This window comes from Rhinatrema bivittatum, chromosome 1 (genome assembly GCF_901001135.1).
Source record: "Rhinatrema bivittatum chromosome 1, aRhiBiv1.1, whole genome shotgun sequence".
Taxonomy (NCBI): domain Eukaryota; kingdom Metazoa; phylum Chordata; class Amphibia; order Gymnophiona; family Rhinatrematidae; genus Rhinatrema; species Rhinatrema bivittatum.
The window spans coordinates 754,597,841-754,618,838 of NC_042615.1; positions in this window are offsets into that span (position 1 = coordinate 754,597,841).

A 20,998-nucleotide genomic window follows, 5' to 3' on the forward strand; every position below is an offset into this window, starting at 1 on the left:
TCTCTTGCTGTTCAACACTTTGCTGAAAGTCTGTCCATGAGCTCCCCTTTATAACCAGTTATCATTTTACTGGCTCAAGAACTGCTGTGCAGCAAGAGTATTTTATAAGCTACTACTTTTCTCATATACTTGATATTGCAAAGTATTTCGGTATACTGTGAATGAAAAGATGCAAAAGTATATTAAATTGTCCTATAGTACAGAAGGAGGTAACTTACCAAGGACAAGGACATGTAAATATGAGTAGTATTGTAGCAATTTTCAAAAGCCCTTTTACCTGTGTTAAGTGCAGCATAGAGTGTAGCAATTTTTGAATGTTTCTGTGTTGTGTGTGGGTGATGCCTATGTTTCTTGTATTGCTTATATGATAATTTTTGTATATGAAGGATTCATTGATTACATTTGTAATTATCTTGCATTGTGTTTGATTTTTTTGCTATGTACATTTCATTTGAATGAGATTACTGATTGGCAGTTTATAATAGGTTTCTTTCGACATTCATGACATGAGTGCAAAATGACATGAAATAAAATATATTTGGAGAAAGGGGAAAGAAGACCTTGAGGTAAGACCAAGCAAGGAAGCAATGCAGGAACAAAGGTGAATATTTGGAAGGCCTGAGATTGAACTGTTGATATAAAGATGTTAGTCTAGTTGCTTGCATTTAACCATCAAATGGAAGAATCCCCTCCTTGGAACCAATTGTCTATATGATAGACTGGTTCTGCCAGGGAGCCAGGTTGGTTGCCTCTTTTAAGATTAGCATCAGCTTAGGTGTATGAGAACAATGAAAGCAAATGACCTTTCCTGGATACAAATATTTATCAAAAGGCATGTACACAATTACAAAAGGAAAAACTCAAGATCTGCAAGTACAGAGGGCATATATGGAATTCCATCCATCTCTGTTCCAGGACTATAAAGAAACAAGTAATCCTGGACATAAGCAATAAAGCAACAACAAAGCAGCACAACAGCAGCACGCAACAGACGAAGAGGCAGAGCTATGCTACAAACCAATTTGGATTTCCTAAAACAGTGGCACTCTGTTCTTCCCGCTTTAGAACAGGGTTCTTTGAAGACCAGACTGCTTGGGTGAGAAGTTTCCTTATTCTTTGGGCTGGTCAGGCATAGACAGATGTTTTGATGTGAGTGATCTGGCTGGGCCAAAGGCTTTGCTTATACATCTAAGATACAGCAATAAAGGCTGATAGTTATTATCATATGTTTCTCATTATTCCCGCCCTACGCTTCCATAACAATGCCATCTAATACTCAATATGAAATGATTTTATTGGCTGGAAACATTCAAATCTACTGTCATGTTACAAATGGCATTTTAGTGCACCATTTTAATTTGTATTCTTTGGCTCTGAGTGCTTCACCCTGAGCTTTGTCAGTAAGACCTCCCCCATCTATATCTACAAATGATCACATGTGGTCTCATCTGAGTTGGATGAACAGACTCCATATCAAGTCCTTATGTATTCAACGTCTTGTCACTTTATGGAATCCGCCTTGGGACTACCTTTAGGAAAAGACAGAATTTCAAATGCTGATAAATAAATAAAAGTATGTGGATTTGATCAAATGAATATGCACTATAAAGTCAATTCATCCCTGCTGAGGACTTATAAAACCTCTCTAAAACATATTTACTGAGCTAGGCTAGTACAAATAACTATATTCTTTGTTTGACAAGCACTTTGTCTTCCACTTTCTCCTTCATGTCCAGTGAGAAGAGCTGAATGTAGACAAACATTCCCCCGACATTACAGATGTACAGACAACAGTCTGCTGCTAAGTGCTTCTAATCCCAGGCTTTTCAAGGGACCACTTAGAAGCTGGCAAAAGCCATAAAGCTATGCTAGATGTAGTGTGAACCCAATAATCTGCAGGACAAATCTAGAGATGAGTCATCAATCATGGGTATGGAAAAGGTAGTGCTCAAGAACTCTCACACAGAGTCATATTAACCATGTATTAATCTGCCATTGACAAAATGAGTAGGAAGTCCTATCGCACATCTCTCCCTTTACATAATGCTGCTGACTTTTGAAATCCAATATTTCATCGTGACATTCAGCTGTGTTCAAATGGTTAGACAGATAATGTAGGCTCTCCCTCTGCATTACCCTAATAATAATGGCTATGGTTCTCATACTGTGCATTTCTTGAGATTTACCTCATTGCCTGTCTGAGCTGGAAGATGACGGCAGCAGGACCTGCTGGACCGATTGTATGAGCCCCAGGCTATCTCCTTCCTGCAGCAGGTGCTTGGGGATGAGTATTTGAACCAGCAGTAGGTACATTGGAGGGTTCTCCTCTTTAGCATTTACTGCAAATTGGGGTAGTAATAGTTGTGTACTTTAAAGTATTTCATATAACACATAAAACATTAAATTGTAGTTGTTTACATATGAGCATATCATATAGCCCATTAAAACTGAAGAATAACTGCAAAGGCACCAGAGGATACACCAATAAAAAATACACAATGCATTTGGGGGGGACTTATAAACATAAATACAAGTCATAAAATAATGAGAAATAATAAATAATAAGAATGTAGGAACACCATGTGCACGAAGCGGTTGTTAAGGCATATCAATAATGTAACACAGAATGTAGGTATTAATCATCTACCAAATGGTATTAATATCCCATGCTATAATCAAAGGTATGCGATGCACTTAGTTGAAAAAAAATGTGACGTTGGAAACAAAAATATGCCACATAAATAAAATGAATGTAGAATTAAAAAAAAAAAGTATAATGGAAGTGCAGATGGGGCAAGCATATCTTTAAGATTCTTCTCTCATTTATTTGCAATTATCAAGGTTCAAAAATAAAAATTACCCAGAAAGAATCATTGACTCTGGTTATAAGCGTGCGCTGGAACATAATAGACAAGATTTACTCAAATTGAGAAAGAAAGAACATATTAATACTTTCGGGTAAATTTTTAATTGCCGGCGCACGCAAATACTGGCCGTGCGCGTGCTGAGCACATTTTAGAAATGTCCACGCACGAACATGCTGGTATGCACAGAAGTGCCGGCAGAGAAAAAAAGGGGCAGGGCAGGGTCTGGGCGAGCTGGGGTGGGGCCGGCCAGGACAGCGCCATTAAACGCTGCCCTGGGGAAGCGAGCACCGGCAGTCAGCCAGCGCGCGAAAGTTACTTCTTCTCTGCAGAAGCATTAAGGTATTAAAAAAAAAAAAATTAGGCTAGATAGGCTGGGTTTAGGGAATGGGGAGGAGAGGAGAGGGAAAAAGGGAGGAAAGGCTAGATAGGGGGATAGAAAAATTTCCTCCAATCCACTCCTTAATTGGAGTGAAATGGGAGGGAACTAGGAAAGGCCTACTCACAACACTGCGCGTCTTTTGTAAAATCCCCCCCCCCTTGCTTGCATGAGATGACACCCGCCAGCACGTGCACAAGGCGATATTAAAATTGTGCATGCGTAAATCATATTTTATAACATGTGCGCGGTGACGTGTGCATGTTATAAAATCACCACGTCTATGTGCGCTTGCCAGGAACAGCGTGCACATGGACGCACACGTGCCCGTTTGAAAATCTAGCTTTAAGTGTCTTAATGAGTCACAGGAAATGACGGATTCTTTCTTTTGGTGCCATGTGCAATTTTTAAGTTCTTCCAGTTTGCTGTCACTGGTTTTTGTGAGATATGTGCCTATGTAAGTCAGAGGTGAAGAACGCATGAAGGTAAAATCACTCTTTTATAGTATTGTCGATATACTTATTTTAAGCATTCCATATAATTTACCTTATTTAGTTTATGAAAGGGTGTTGTGTTGATCAATGTATTTTTTGGTGCCAACTTCTGTTCTCATGCCATTCTGGTATGCCATCCTTTTTGTGACGAATGCGCTGTTTTCTATTTATGTATTTTTTAGTTTTTATATTGATTAATGCTTCGTTTTGTTTAAAACCCCATATGTTTGTAAGTCATTCTGCCCCTTATTGATCATGCATTTTTCATCAATATATCTTCTGGAACCTTCTGAATTATCAAGTCCTTCTGGTGTGTTGCCTCATTAATGTTTTTATGGGTTATATGAAATGCTCATACATAAACAACTACAATTTAATCTTCTTATACATTATATGAAGTGCTTAAATGTACACAACTATAACCACCTCTTAATTGCAGTATGGACACTTTTTATTTTTATTCTTATCAATAATATTATGTGTTTTAATGCGTTGCAGGGAATGACGGATACTTTTTTTTTTCTTTTGGTCCCATTTATAGTTTTTAAGCTCTTCCAGTGTGCTGTCACTTTTCTTGTGTGATAAGTGTGGTTGTAAGCTATAGGCAAAGAACATTTAAAGGTAAAATTGTCCTCTTGTTGATATATTTATTTTAAGCATTCCATATAATTTACTTTATTCTGTTTATAAAAGGGTGGTGTGTTGACTAATGTATTGTTTGGCACCAATTTAGTTCTCTCGCTATTTTGGTATGCCCTTCTTTTTGTGATGAATATGCTGTTGTAACTTATAGTGGATAAATGTCTGAAGGTAATATTTCTTTATTATTTTTATATTGACAATCTGTATGGAATGACTTTCTTTGGAAACAGTATAAATTGTTCAAATGCTTCATAAATCGACACACTTTATTTATTATATTTTATTAGATTTACTGCCAATGTTGCACTCAGTTGGTGATTCATACACAAGGCTTGGTCTGATGTGCCGTCTAAAATTGTAAAGTTTTCCCTTTATTCACTTCTTGGTGTCATTTAAAGTTCTCAGTAGCACATCTATGTATTATTTTTGTCTTTTTTAGGCAATAGTAATGCTTAGTATACTGTTTTTCTTTTGTTTATGTTAATTATAAATGTTCCCCAATAGCGATATCATTTTTACATCTTGATTCATATATACATAGGTATGTTAAAACGTATACACATATAGATTTTTTGATATATATTTTTTTATGATATTACAATTCTTTTAATTCGTATTCAGACTATTATGAATTAAAATGCATGCATGCATGCATTTAGATTTCATATTATCTTAATACATTTGTTATATTTTTCCACAAATAATTTATTGAAATGCATAGCAAGCATATCTTTATTGACACATCTATATCTGTGCCATTTTATTTTGTTTATAATTATTCTCATATCTTTAAGTAATTTTATTTTGTTTGTCCAAGCTTTTTTTGTCATCGTTTTTATGTTTAACTTTTACTGTTAATTCAAAGTATTTAATTTTTAATTTTTGATTTTTAATTATGAATATTCTATAGTGACATTAGATTATGCTTGATTGTATAATTGCATAATTGTACTTGTTTTTAATTTGTATGGTAATTTGATTTTTTGTAGCCCCTGTTTCAGCCTTCCCCTTTGGCAAAACTCAGCCTGAGTTGGGCATATAGGGGTAGATTTTAAAAAGAGCGTGCGCAACATACACGATTTTATAACTTGTGCACGCAGGTGCACGTAAGTTATAAAATCAGGGGTCAGCACGCACAAGGGGGTGCACAATTGTGCACCTTGCGTGTGCCGAGCCACACTGCCTTCCCCCATTCCCTCCCCCTAACCTGACCTTCCCACCCCTTCCCCTAACCTTTCGTTCCCCTAGCCCTACTTTAACCCCCCCCCCCAAAAAAATGTTTATTTTACCTTTTGCGCCTGCCTCTGGGCAGGCACAAGTTGCGCACGCCGGCAGCCTGCTGGCACGCGATCCTCCGACCCAGCGGCAATGGCTGGACTGCCTCCGGACCGCCCCTTTTGTAAAGCCCCGGGACTTACATGCGTCCCGAGGCTTTACGTGCATCACTGGGGCTTTTTAAAATAGGCCCGGCACACGTAGACCCGGTTACACGCGTAAATCCTCCAGATTTACGCGTGTAACCCTTTTAAAATCCGGCCTATATTGGGGTAGATTTTTAAAGTTTGCGCGTGGGCGTACATTTGCGCGTGCTACACGGCGCGCACACGTGTACGCCCGATTTTCTAACATGCGCACGTAGGCGCGTGCATGTTATAAAATCCGGGGTCGGCGCGCATAAGGGGGTGCACAATTGTGCACCTTGCGCACGCCGAGTCCGCTCCGAGCTGCGCTGCCTTCCCCCTTTCCCTCACAGGCGCTCCAAAATCAGAGCGGCTTCGGAGGGAATGTTCCTACCCCCCCCCCATCCCACCTTCCCTTCCCCTACCTCCCCTGCCCTTTCCCCCCCTACCTCTGATGACTTCTTTTTATCTCAATACTTACTTCAGTCCTGGGGCTAAAGTAAATTGCTCGCGCCGGCCCACTGGCAAATATGGCCACTGTGCTGGGATCCTGACCCCGCCCCCACCCCGTTTTGCAAGCCCCGGGACTTACACGTGTCCCATGGCTTTTCGCGCATTGCACGGCCTTAGTAAGATAGGTCCAGCGTGCATAAACCCGGTTACGCGCATAAATCCTTTTAAAATCCGGCCCCATGGTGTCATCCTGCTAAAAAGCAAATAAAGGCATCCCTATACCTAAGGCTTGGCCAGATCATTTTCTGTGCTGTTTTTTGGGATCTATAGAAGGTAGCATGCCTTCCACAACTGAATGGTGAGCATGGTTGTTTCTGATGTATTGAGTGCTTGCATGGTTGTATTTGTTTTGATTCAAAATGAATAATGATTACATTCCTTTTATTTATTAAAAAAAAACAAAAAAGGCAATTACCTAAAAAGAGAGGCAGGCTATGGGATCACATTTTTCTCACATGACTCAAACAACTGCATTTATCAAGCTTCATTTTAGGAAACAATTTTAGAAATACAAGTTCAAGGGCAAAATCAAACAATTGAGATTTCGTTGCAGCAGGAAAAGAAAAGCTGCTAGAAACATTTTATACATCATAAGTTTGCCATAGTCAGAAGGATGTTGTGGTTTCAGAGTGGTTTGTGGGAGTAAAGCAGAATTATAGCTGTTTCCAAGATAGTACACAGTTATTATGCATCTCCTTGTTAGTTTAAAGCAGGAAGAGGAGAGGGCAAAGGCTGAAAGTGACATACCTAAAACACCTACATTCATTGGTTTTCTTCTTAGCTCTCTGTGAAATATGCACAAGGTACAATTTTTCTTTCAAAATATGAATATTTGACATAGGTCAAAAAAACAATGCTCTTCTGTACCTCAAAATGACAATAAAGAATGTGTTATGCCAGACTGGCTGATGGAGACATCTTGTACCTTCCTAAATTTGTGGCAGGATCTACTGGATTTGTATCCATTTCTGCAGAAAAGACCACTTGCTATTTTGATTACAAATACAATCTTTAAAACTGCATTAAATATTTTACAGAATAGCACAGGGGATTTAGCCAGATTGCTTAACTGGCTGAACACAAAGTACGTATTTGGGGGCAATTTTCAGTAGCCTCCATAGACGCAAAATCTGCAGGCAATTGTGCAGCTGCAGACCTGGTACAGAGTTTTCCAAGGAAATTATGTGCATAGTTTTTCTATTAAAACAGGTATACTGACACAGAAGTCACCGTGGAAAATACCATCATAAATGACAACAGATAAAGAGCAAAACAGTCCATCCTGTCTGCCCAGTTCAGATTCATTCATTTTTTATAGATGCCCATATAGATTAGAACTCAACTTTCAAAAGCATCCATGGTACATTATTTGTATGCGTAAGTGGGCATACAGAGATTTATGATAGTATTTTATAAATTGAATGGGAGGGGCTGCACATTTTTATAAAATACTGCGAATTTCTGCCCCAAAAGTACATTAGGGAGGAGAACTTTCAACCATATCTATGCAGCCCCATATAGGTGCGGATATAGGTCTGCACAGATCTGATCAAGTATTTTAGATCCTGCATGGAGCAGTCTGCAGAAGAACATAAGACAATGCCATGCTGGGTCAGATCAAGGGTCCATCAAGCCCAGCATCCTATTTCCAACAGAGGCCAAACCAGGCCACAAGAACCTGGCAAGTACCCAAACACCATGAAGATCCCATGTTACTGATGCCAGTAATAGCAGAGGCCATTCCCTAAGTCAACTTGATTAATAGTATTTAATGGACTTCTCCTCCAAGAACTTATCCAAACTTTTTTAAACCCAACTACACTAATTGCACTAACCACATCCTCTGGCAATAAATTCCAGAGCTTAAATGTGCATTGAGTGAAAAATAATTTTCTCCAATTAATCTTAAAGGTGCTACTTACTAACTTCATGGAATGCCCCCTAGTCCTTCCATTATCCAAAAGTGTAAATAACCGATTCATATCTACTCGTTCAAAACCTCTCATGATTTTAAACACCTCTATCATATCCCCCCTCAGCCATCTTTTCTCCAAGCTGAACATGTTGTGAACCTGCCTGTGCTTGTCGCGGGCAGGCCCCCTACCTTCGCGGCCAGTCGGGCCGCTGACACTGTCCTCTCAGCTGCTCCTCAGAATGTGGCAGTCTGCCACCGCTGCTGTCCTCTGCAGTCCAGAGGCCGCGGTAGTGTCCTGCCCTGCGCGGCAGGGCTGAGCCACCGGGATCCTTCCCACGCAGTTGGGGCTGCTGCTGCCACTCCTGCTCTCCCCGACATGCCTGGAGCCGCTCCTGGGGTCCTCGGGTGGCAAGGGAGTCGTCCTTGCAGCTGCCGGGGTCTTCAGCCGGCAGAGAAGCCGTCCCTGCTGGTGCCTGCAGCCTGCCTGCCTGTGTTCCTTCTTCGTTCTTCGCTGCTGGAGCCACTTCTGCAGACTGCCCTGCTCCTCTTCGGGCGTTCCACGTGGCAGGGATGCCACCAACAACCCTGTTTTCTCCTGGATTCCCCTAGGCGTGGGCGCACGCCTCAACCTAACATTTAAAGGGCCAGTGGCAGGAAAAGGCCCCGCGGCCCTCAGAGATGACTTCATCAACCAGATTTCCTTCAGCCCTATAAAAGGGGCCCTGTTTCAGTCCAGCCTTGCCTTCGCAAGGAGTTAGTTGCTCTTAGATTTTCCTGTCCTTTGCTCCAGGAGTCTTCTGTTCCATCGCTTCTTCAAGGTCCAGTGTTCTTCGTTGGAGCTGCTTGTCTTGTCCTGATGTCCATGTTCCAGTCCAGATGTCCGTCTTCCGTTCCTGTTCTCCATGGTCAGTCTTGATGTCTGTCTTCCGATCCTGATGTCCGTGATCCAGTCCAGATGTCCTGACCCCCTGTTTCCTCATCACTACCTTTCCTGGCATGCCATGTCGAGGTCCGCGACCAGCCCCATGGGCAGGCTGAGTAGGGCACTTCGTGGAACAATGCCTTCCTCACTACTGCAGCACAAGCCTCCGGGAGACTTCCGCCTGAATCCTAGTCCCTGGTCTATGGAATTCCTTGCGCCTGCTCCAACCATGCCAAAGACTGCCAGAACCTGTGCCGTTCCAGCGTGGTCCGCAACCAGCCACTGGCGGCTGTGTAGAGCGCGCCCCAGTGCAGGCCTCTACAGTTCCTGGGACATGTTCCTCTCACTCGCTCCATTACCTCATCTATTCAACATATACATGCTGCCGTTATGCCACCTGCTAGCTGGTCTGGTCATCTAACACTACATATATGCTGACGATATTCAATTAATACTTCCAATTAATGACTCAATTGAGAAAACATTAACCTTAGCCAACATGTATCTAGATATAATAAAACAGCTCTTAAACCAAAATGGAATTAGTTATTAACATAGACAAAACAGAATTCTTGAACGAAAAAACATCACAATCATTCAAAACCCAATCACAATCAATAACAACCAAAAAATACAACTAGCAGAGAAAGTACGAAACCTTGGAGTGATTATCGATACGTAACTAAGTATGAAACAACATATCTCTCTAAAAGTAAGGGAAGGTTACGCCAAACTTATGACTCTCAGAAGACTTAAACCACTACTAACACCAAATGACTTCCAATCAGTACTACAAGCATTAATTTTTTCAAGCACCGATTACTGTAATGCCCTTCTACTAGGATTACCCCACACCACGATAAGACCACCACAGGTATTAAAAAACACAGCTGCAAGAATTTTAACTGGTAAAAGTAAAAGAGACCATATCACCAAAACCCTAATTGAACTACACTGGCTACCCATTAAACAAAGAATTCAATACAAGACTCTATGCACCATACATAAATTAATACACGACGAAAAGTCAGAATGGCTGAACACAGCCCTTCACGTACATGTCCCTAATAGAAACTTGAGATCAGCAAACAAAGCCCTACTAACTATTCCCTCAGTAAAAACAGCCAGACTAACTCAAGTAAGGCATAGGGCCCTATCCCTGGCAGTCGTCTCTTCTCCAAGCTGAACAGCCCTAACCTCTTCAGCCTTTCCTCATAGGGGAGCTGTTCCATCCCCTTTATCATTTTGGTTGCCTTTCTCTGTACCTTCTCCATCGCAACTATATCTTTTTTGAGATGCAGCGACCAGAATTGTACACAGTATTCAGGTATGGTCTCACCATGGAGCAAATCAGAGGCATTATGTCAGATTCCATTTTATTAACCATTCCCTTCCTAATAATTCCTAACATTCTGTTTGCTTTTTTGACTGCTGCAGCATACTGAGCCGACAATTTGAAATTATTATCCACTATGATACCTAGATCTTTTTCCTGGGTGGTAGCTCCTAATATGGAACCTAGCATCGTGCAACTACAGCAAAGGTTGTTTTTCCCTACATGCAACACCTTCAAGTTGTCCACATTAAATTTCATCTGCCAGTCTCGCAAGGTCCTCCTTGTTACACTGGAGGTGGACCCTTGGTCTGGTGCAGGATTGGTATGGCCCTCTGGTCAGACCAAGAAAGCGCCTGCCACCAGGAGGCGAAGCACACTAGGAGACAGAGGTTAGCTGGAGCTTCGCCAATAACAGTCTGGGGTTTCCGCAGGTTGAGCCCTTGGGTACCTGGACCGCCTGGACTTAGGTAGACCTTAGAGGGTCTCCCGGAGAGGTAGCGGAGGGGTGTGCCCACCACGAGCAAGGGTGCGCGGCTGATGCAGAGAGGATGGACCAGACTCGAACTAGAAGCTCCGGAGACCTCAGAGAGGTAACAGTTCAGGAAGGGTCTACGGGCAAGGCAGGCAGCGCCTGCGGGTCTAATCAGGTGAAGGCTACGGGTGGATTCCAAGCAGGTTGATCTGGTAGTCACGGTAGGCTAGAAGAGAGTGTCCGAGTGAAGCGCAAGGATCAGAGCCAGAGTATCAGTCCAGAATGGTCAGTCAAAGCAGGGATCAATATCAAGGTCAGTCCGAACGTAGTCAAGACAAGCGAGGGTCGGTTCCAGGCAGCAGACAAGAGATTGGTCAGGTAGGCAGTGGTCAGTTCCAGGCAGCAGAGAAGAGAATGGTCTGGCAGGTGGAGGTCAGTACCAGAGATCAGTCTGAGGAGGTACTACCTGAGTAAGGATACAGTAACACAAGGAGACGCTGGAACAAGGAGACGCTGGAACAAATAGACACAGGAACAAGGAAACACTTGTAACAAGATAAGGCAAGCTTACTACACTATGGTGTCGACCCAATTGCCAAGGTGAGGTCCTGGGGACAGGGCCTTGCTATTTGTAGGAAGTTTCATGTGACATCACTGGGTGGAGGCTGAGCCGGGCTTCCCGCACTGGTCCCTTTAAAGGGAGTGATGTTGGCCACGCGTGCGCCTAGGGGCGGGGCTGAGGCGGCCAAAGACACAGAACCCAATGGGAGCTCCGCTGTGAGGCCTGTGGCATGGAGGAAGCCGGGGAGCAGCGTGGGGAGCATAGGGGACGCCGGGAGCTGGAAGCAGCAGTGAGACCGGAACTGGTCGAAAGCAACGTGAGGTGAGCAGGTCCGGTCGCAGCACTCCTGTAATGTATCACAATCCAATTGTGATTAAAGTACTCTGAATAATTTTGTATCATCTGCAAATTTGATAACCTCACTCGTCGTATTCCTTTCCAGATCATTTATAAATATATTGAAAAGCACCAGTCCAAGTACAGATCTCTGAGGCACTCCACTGTTTACTCTTTTCCACTGAGAAAATTGACCATTTAATCTTACTCTCTGTTTCCTTTAACCAGTTTGTAATCCACAAAAGGACATTGCCTCCTATCCCATGACTTTTTAGTTTTCTTAGAAGCCACTAATGAGGGACTTTGTCAAGTGCCTTCTGAAAATCCAAATACACTACATCTACCAGTTCACCTTTATCCACATTAGGGATGTGAATCGTGTCCTCGATCGTCTTAACGATCGATTTCGGCTGGGAGGGGGAGGGAATCGTATTGTTGCCGTTTGGGGGGGTAAAATATCGTGAAAAATCGTTAAAAATCATTAAAAATCGAAAAATCGGCACATTAAAACCCCCTAAAACCCACCCCCGACCCTTTAAATTAAATCCCCCACCCTCCCGAACCCCATCCCTCGCCGGAACATCGTTAAAAATCGAAAAATCGAAAAAACCGGCACACTAAAACCCCCTAAAACCCACCCCCCACCCTTTAAATTAAATCCCCCACCCTCCCGAACCCCCCCCCCCAAATAACTTAAATAACCTGCGGGTCCAGCAGCGGTCCGGAACGGGCTCCTGCTCCTCAATCTTGTCGTCTTCAGCCGGCGCCATTTTCCAAAATGGCGCCGAAAAATGGCGGCGGCCATAGACGAAAAAGATTGGACGGCAGGAGGTCCTTCCGGACCCCCGCTGGACTTTTGGCAAGTCTCGTGGGGGTCAGGAGGCCCCCCACAAGCTGGCCAAAAGTTCCTGGAGGTCCAGCGGGGGTCAGGGAGCGATTTCCCGCCGCGAATCGTTTTCGTACGGAAAATGGCGCCGGCAGGAGATCGACTGCAGGAGGTCGTTCAGCGAGGCGCCGGAACCCTCGCTGAACGACCTCCTGCAGTCGATCTCCTGCCGGCGCCATTTTCCGTACGAAAACGATTCGCGGCGGGAAATCGCTCCCTGACCCCCGCTGGACCTCCAGGAACTTTTGGCCAGCTTGTGGGGGGCCTCCTGACCCCCACGAGACTTGCCAAAAGTCCAGCGGGGGTCCGGAAGGACCTCCTGCCGTCCAATCTTTTTCGTCTATGGCCGCCGCCATTTTTCGGCGCCATTTTGGAAAATGGCGCCGGCTGAAGACGACAAGATTGAGGAGCAGGAGCCCGTTCCGGACCGCTGCCGTTCCGGACCGCCGCTGGACCCGCAGGTTATTTAAGTTATTTGGGGGGGGGTTCGGGAGGGTGGGGGATTTAATTTAAAGGGTCGGGGGTGGGTTTTAGGGGGTTTTAGTGTGCCGGCTCACGATTCTAACGATTTATAACGATAAATCGTTAGAATCTGTATTGTATTGTGTTCCATAACGGTTTAAGACGATATTAAAATTATCGGACGATAATTTTAATCGTCCTAAAACGATTCACATCCCTAATCCACATGCTTATTAACACCTTCAAAAAAAAGAAGCAGATGTGCTAGGCAAGACTTCCCTTGGGTAAATCCATATTGACCGTGTTCCATTAAACCATGTCTTTCCTTATGCCCTGTGATTTTGATCTTTAGAATAGTTTCCACTATATTTCCCGGCACTGAAGTCAGGCTCACTGGTCTACAGTTTCCCAGATCACCCCTGGAGCCCTTTTTAAATGTTGGGGTTACACTGCCCACCTTCTAGTCTTCAGGTACAATGGATGATTTTAAAGATAGTTTACAAATTTTAACTAATAGATCTGAAATTTCATTTTTGAGTTCCTGCAGTATCCTAGGATGCATACCATCTGGTCCAGGTGATTTGCTCCTCTTTAGTTTGTCACTCTGGCCTACTATATCTTCCAGGTTCACAATGATTTGGTTCAGTTCATCTGACTCATCATCCTTGAAAACCATCTCCTGAACTGGTATCTCCCCAATATCCTCATTAGTAAACACGGAAGCAAATAATTCGTTTAGTCTTTCTGCAATGGCCTTATCTTCCTAAGAGCCCCTTTAACCCCTCAGTCATGCATCGATTTCAAAATATACATATCTCCACTCTCTAAAATATGCACATGCTTTACCGAATGTGCAGTGATATGCACGTACTCAGGAACTTTAGAACATGTATACCTTTTCACACATGCACGTTTCCAGTTTTGCTGGGGCAGTATCATTCCACAATGGCCCTCCTCCCCCAGCAAGACAGCTTAATAAGGCTGTCCTTCCTTATGGTGAGGAATAAATAACTGCTGTTCTCTATCTGGGGAATGAGTAGCATGCCCAGACAATGCAGGTGGCCTGGCTGGGCCTCTGCAAAGAATTTAATAGTGGAGCCTCCTACCCCTGTGGGTAAGTACATTGATGGAAATAAGGGGTAGGTGTGGGTGTGGGGTAGGTGGGAGAGTAGAAAGGGTTGGGGGTGTGAGGGAGTATATGGGGTGGATAGGGGGAGGGGGAGGATAGGGGATTGGTGAGGAGGGTGAGTGTGGATGTGGATGTGAGGAGAGGAGAGGTTAAGGGGTTAGGGGGAGAGTGGTGGCCAAAACTGTATATTTGATGTCAGAAAGGACAATAAAGTGTCCCTGTAACAGTTGGTCAAGCATTAACCAGCATGAATGGAAACATGCCATTAAGGAGGTCACAGAATCTGTATAGTCTGAAGACCTCAAGAAGAATCTCTGCAAACAGCACCACCTGGAGGAGGACTGATTGCAGTAGTTGTGATAATTTTCCTAAATGCCCATCAGAGAGATGACAACATAGTCTGACAATTTGCTACTTCCATCACAGGCCCCACACTTGCCCTGCCACTCACCAATACCTTGTCTCAGTCAATAGCTAGAAGTATCCCTTATGCACATAAAGCTTCTTCTCTCTACAATCCACCGGCAAGCACAACACCTGAGTCTTGGTCTGCTATGTCATGAAACACTAATTTTAATGCACTCATAGGCAAACTTTAGAAGTAAGTAGGGTGTTAGAACCTACTCCAAATACCATTTGCAGAAAATCTATATGACTCCCTTCCAACAAGGAGCCTTTGCCTTGTGGCTGTATCATGGCCATCAATAGGTTAGAATCCAAGGAACACATACCACCCAGCCATTGGGGCTAACTATCTCAAAGCCCTTATCACTAGGTAGGTACCATGCTTAAAAGACCACTCTACAGAAGCCAGTATTTCTCAGATATAGCAGATGGGTGACCCACAGCTAGGAACACATACCATTGCTTCCACCTCTTCCATAAATGGAATGCACTCCTACATTTGATTAGTGCTCTGCATCAATCCCCACCTGCACACCAGCTGATGGCTTGCCACACACATTTTTATCTGTTCACAGACTCTACCAGCTCTGAGGAGGAGGAGGAGCAGCAAGAGGAGGAGGAAGCAATGGACTCGACCCCTCTTTCTGGAACAGCTACAGTGCTGGCTGCAAGTGGCCAGGATCCACCACCAACACATCAGGCAGCGGTACAGCATCCCTGGGCCACAACCTCAGCAGCCTCCCCTTCTTGTCCCTACCCCAGTAGGGCTTCCACCCCTTTTCCCCCAGAGATCTCAGGACACAAGTCCTGATGGTGGCTAGCCATTGCTGGGACCGGGATTTAAGCCTCTCACTGAGTATCCTCCCCTTGCATCTGGACAGCACAACATGGCTGCAGAGACTGGTTTGACAGCTGAAGCTGCAGCTCCAAGCCCACAAGTCCAGAATCTTGTGGATATTGCAGCAGCTGTCTGGATGATGGGGGAAGATGTCTGAAAGATGTGTTCAGACCTCAGGAGGTTGTTGGATGTGGTGGAGCAGCATGTGCAGGCTTAAGATAGCTAAACAACTATTCTTGAGCTGGTGGGCAAGAGGTGACCTCTACAGCCCCCAGCTCTAGACTTATGAAAACCAATTCTCCTGAGGGTCCTGAGGTCTTTTATTTATGCATATAGCTATCTCCCTAATTATTACACATCCCTATCCCGACATTTTTAAAAGATGTTATTTTTATATAAAATTATTTAATTGTGTATCCCCATCTCTTGGTAACATAAAAGTTTTTATAGTTCTTTTGGGACTGGCTCAGATGTTTATTTCCCTCACACTGTCTCTTTCACCTCAGGGCTAGATTATTTTACTGCCGGGGAAGGTATCTCCTCGAAGGCCTTAAGTGACAGGGGTAACATTGTTTCTTTTCCCTGGGAGAGGTGAGTGTCCAAAAAATTAACTTTATTGAAGATGTTATCTGAATAGTAATTGGCATAATTCACTTCAGTTCTTAGCCCATAGGCGGCTGTTACAGTGCTTACTGTCTTGATCTGTGCAAGGGTCTCTCTCTCTCTCTCTCTCTTCCAGAGCAAGGGACAGCCTCACCATCCAGGACTAGGATAATTGATGATGGACAGAAAAAACTCCCTTCCAACTGGATAGAAAATTTGACTAGCACAGTCTATGCACAGAGTCCCAAATTTCTCCCTCCCAGGGATGAACTCTTGGATTCTGGTGGCCGGCAGGACTTAGGCGGGACCCTAGGGTGGAGTTGATTCTACAGTCCATGAGTACACCAGGGTCAGTGCTGATAGCAGACTTCACGGACTAAGTAACAGGCCAAGGTTGGGCAGGTAGCTAGCAAGAATGGTCAAATTCAGGCAAGGGGTCAGATCCAGGAGGCGGGCAATCATGGTCAGGTCCAGGCAAGAGGTCTGGATCCAAACAGGCAAGCCAAGGGTGGATGAAAACACAGTGAAGATGCTGGACAAAACATGTAAGGAAGACGAAGTTGGATGAGGAGATGTGGATGAGGGAGGCTGGATGCAGCAAGGCTAGAAGTCAAGGAATATAGGAAATCAGGAACACTGGCAACATGCACTGCTAGGCAGGAGACAGGTTGCTGAGGCAAAGACGTGCCCTCCATGGAACCCTTATATAGGAAGGGCTGAGAGACATCATCAGGAGGTACCATGGGGACTTCCCCACCATGGGCCCTTTAAGGCTGCAATGAGTGTGGGCACACCTATGAGGGAGCCAGGCCAAAGCATGAGGGCAACAGTGGAGGCTGGAGATGGTGGGATTCGAGCCAGGCTGATGTCAGGTGGCATGGCAGTGCAGGAGGCAGAACTCGGCAGCCTTTTGCCACGCTGAAACTTGCCAGTGTCGAGGATAAGTGCTGCGGCTTGAGGGAGGTTACCCTCAGGCAGAGTCCTAACAGTACCCTCCCCCAGTGCCCCCCCCCCAGTCTTCTGGGTTTGAGATTTAGGGGAAATTTGTGAAATGCTGCTACAAGTTGGGGAGCTTGTAGATTGGAGGCTGGTTCCCATATGTTTTTCTTGTGTCTATAGTTTTTCCAAGAAATGAGGTTCTGTAATTAATTCCATACTCTTCGAGAACCTAGATTTTCTTGTACCTTGAACAGGGTATCCTCTTCGGTGGCCACTTCAGCAGTCTGGAGGGGAGGTCTGCCTAGCCAGGACAGAATTGCAGGTTTTAAAAATGATACGTTGAAAACATCATGAACTCTCAAGGATGCTTGCAATTTGAGTTTGTATGCCACAGGATCCAGTTGATGGTCGACAGGAAAAGTCCCCACGAATCATGGGGTGAATTTCATGGAAGACATCTTAAGTCTCAGGTTCTTAGTGTTAAGTTAAATTAAACTTTCTATGCCAAGCTGAGGGGCAGGATGATGTTTTTTTATTAGCTTGTTCTTTAGAACATTTTGTTACTTTGTCCAGAAGAAGATGGGTCTTTTGCCACAGTACCTGGAGCTCCTGCCCCATCAGGTTAGATGCAGGACAATTGTCAGAGATAGGAACAGGTCTAGGCTAATGGGGATGGCATCCAAAGATGATTTAAAAGGGTGATTACTCTATGGAACTATTTACATGATTTTTATGGGCAAATTCAATTCGTAGAAGAAGGAAAGCCCAATTATCTTATCGTTGGTTCACAGAGGCACACAGAAAGTCCTTGAGGCTTTGATTCATCCATTCAGTTTGTCCATTGCTCTGAAGGGGATAAGAGGAGGTGAAATCTAACCTAATTCCAACTTCCTGCACAGGCTGTAAAGTGAACCTCTCGATCTGAGAGAATGTGAAGTGGCAGCCCATGCAAACCGAAGATGTGTTGTACAAAGAGTTTAGCCAATTCAGGCGTGGATGGGAGGCCTGTAAGGGCTATGAAATACTCCATCTTCGAGAATCTATCCACTACCACCCATTTGGTGTTATTGCCACCAGGGAGGGAAAGGTCAGACCCTTCAGCATTTCACCCTTAATGCTCACTAGTTCACCCAGACCTCCAATCCAAAAGCTACAGATAAAATGTGTGATTTCTTCTGCATAAGTTAATTAGCAGTTGTAAAAGTGTACAGACACGTTCAGTAATGTACATAGAACATAAGATATGCCATAGTGGGTCAGACCAAGGGTCCATCAAGCCCAGCATCCTGTTTCCAACAGTGGCCAACCCAAGTCACAAGTATCTGGCAAGTACCCAAACATTAAATAGATCTCAAGCTACATAGAAACATAGAAATGATGACAGAAAAAGACCAATCGGTCCATCCAGTCTGCTCAACAAGCTCCCACACTTATTTTCCCATAATTAGCTGTTTCACTGGCCACCAAGTTCAGGGCCCTTGTTGGTAACTGTTTGATTCAAATTTCCTGCCACTCCCTGCCATTGATGCAGAGAGTAACGTTGGAGTTGCATCAAAAGTGAGCATAAGGCTTAATGGTTAAGGGCAGTAACTGCCGCATCAAGCAAGTTACCCCGATGCTTGTTTACCCAGACTGCACATATCAATGCCTTGTCTGAATGTAAATCCTCTTTTCCACATTTCTCCCTGCCGTTGAAGCAGAAAGCAACGCTGTATATGCTACTATTGCTTATTAATTAATGACAGTTTATGGATTTTTCCTCTAGGAACTTAACCAAATCTTTTTTAAACCCAGTTACACTAACTGCGTATCCACATCCTCTGGCAATGAATTCCAAAACTTAACTATGAGCTATAAGAAGAAGAATTGTTTTCAATTTGTTTTAAATGAGCTACTTGCTAACTCATGCACAGACATTAAGGAAAAAAAGTCCATAAGCAAAGCAAGTCAAGCAGCACTGACTGATACATGGGGGTATCCTGCATGGCACAGCAAATAATTTACTGCCATCATTTCTATGTTTCTATATGTTTCCATGTATGCACTATACTGTTTACAAAATACAACTTGGGTGTCTAATTCCAAACCCCACTCCAGAACACCCCTATAACATCCCTTTTTTCCATGTTAACATTTACATGTGACACTGCAAGTATCCACGTACTCTCAACGTATATATAATATATATGCATGTACATGCTACTTATGTGTGTATACGCTAATTTTACATATGCAACACACACGTAACTCATTGAAAATTACCTCCATAAATTTCCATTTGTAACCCAGCACCAACTTGTCCCTTCTCCATGTCTTTTACCCGAATTTTAAGTTCTTTTCTTACCAGTGCCTACCATATCTTTCCCATGCATGCCCTGTATCTACCACAGTGATGACCTCCATTCCAGCTCTTGCCATTTTTAATATCTTCCTGCCATGTCAGCACTTTGATTCACCCAGTTAGAAGCTAGAAAGGAGACTGTGGTAAATAGCTATCTGGGAGAGAAAGCTGAATATTTGATACACCAGTCTGAGTTTGGAAAGAGAGTTCTTGGGAAATAGGCTGATAATGAGCATATAATGAAGAATTTTATGTAGATGACTTTCCATAGCATGGAATGCATTATCTGTATATTAAATTATGCATAAGGCTCATTATGCTTTCTTAGACATGAAGTGAATCTGATTAAGTTGGTCTACAGAGTAGAAAACACCCAAAACACATCCCTAGAAATGTCTCCCCCAAATGCCTCAAAGTACATTTATTGTGAAACACTGTGCACACTTTTAGGAAGATTGCAGGAGAATTTTTAGACAACCACAGGTAAATCATTATTTTTGCAAATGTCTTTGAATCCAGTGGGAGCATTGAGAGGAGAGGATCACCTTGCTAGTGGCTGAAAGGAATCAGTAAGTTTTTGCTTGGGAAATTTTCTTTTTTAAAAGTATTGGTGCGAAGTTAACTATTTGGGAATATTATTTAGTGTGTTTGTGTGTTTGTGCTTTTAATAGTCAGTAAGGCAGCGAATAAACAGAAGTTAGACTGTTTGATTTTTAAATAGTCAGTCAATAAGGCAACTAATAAACAGTAGTTAGTGTGTTTATTAGGGATGTGAATCGTTTTTGAACGATTAAAATTATCGTCAGATAATTTTAAAATCGTCCTAAATCGTTAGAGTGCACGATACAATACAAATGCCCCCGATTTATCGTCAGGGGCATTTGTATTGTATCATTAAATAGGGCACGGGAATTATTTGGGGGCGGGCGGGAAAACCGGCACACCGAAACAACTGCTAAACCCACCCCGACCCTTTAAAACCAATTCCTTACCCTCCCCCACCCTCCCGAACCCCCCCAAAATGTTAAATTACCTGGTGGTCCAGTTGGGGGGGTCCCGGCGCGATCTCCCGCTCTCGGGCCATCGGCGCCATTTTGGCTGCCACTAATTAAAATGGCGCCGATGGCCCGATAAAAAAAACAACCCACCTGACCCTTTAAATGGACCCCCCTTAGCCTCCCCCACCCTCCCGACCCTTTTTTAAGGAGGCCCGCGCTGCTAAAAAAAAAAACCCACCCAACCCTTTAAATCGACCCCACCCTCCCGACCCCCCCCCAAACCTTTTAAAATTACCTGGTGGTCCAGGGGGGCCTTGGGGAGAGATTTCCCGTTCCCAGGCATCAGCTGTTCTAAAAAAAAAATGGCGCCGATGCCCCTTTGCCCTTACCATGTGACAGGGTATCCGTGCCATTGGCCGGCCCCTGTCACATGGTAGGAGCACTGGATGGCCGGCGCCATCTTTAAAGATGGCGCCGGCCATCTTTACTCATCAGCCCTATAGTATAGTATAATAGGGGCTGATGAATAAAGATGGCGCCGGCCATCCAGTGCTCCTACCAT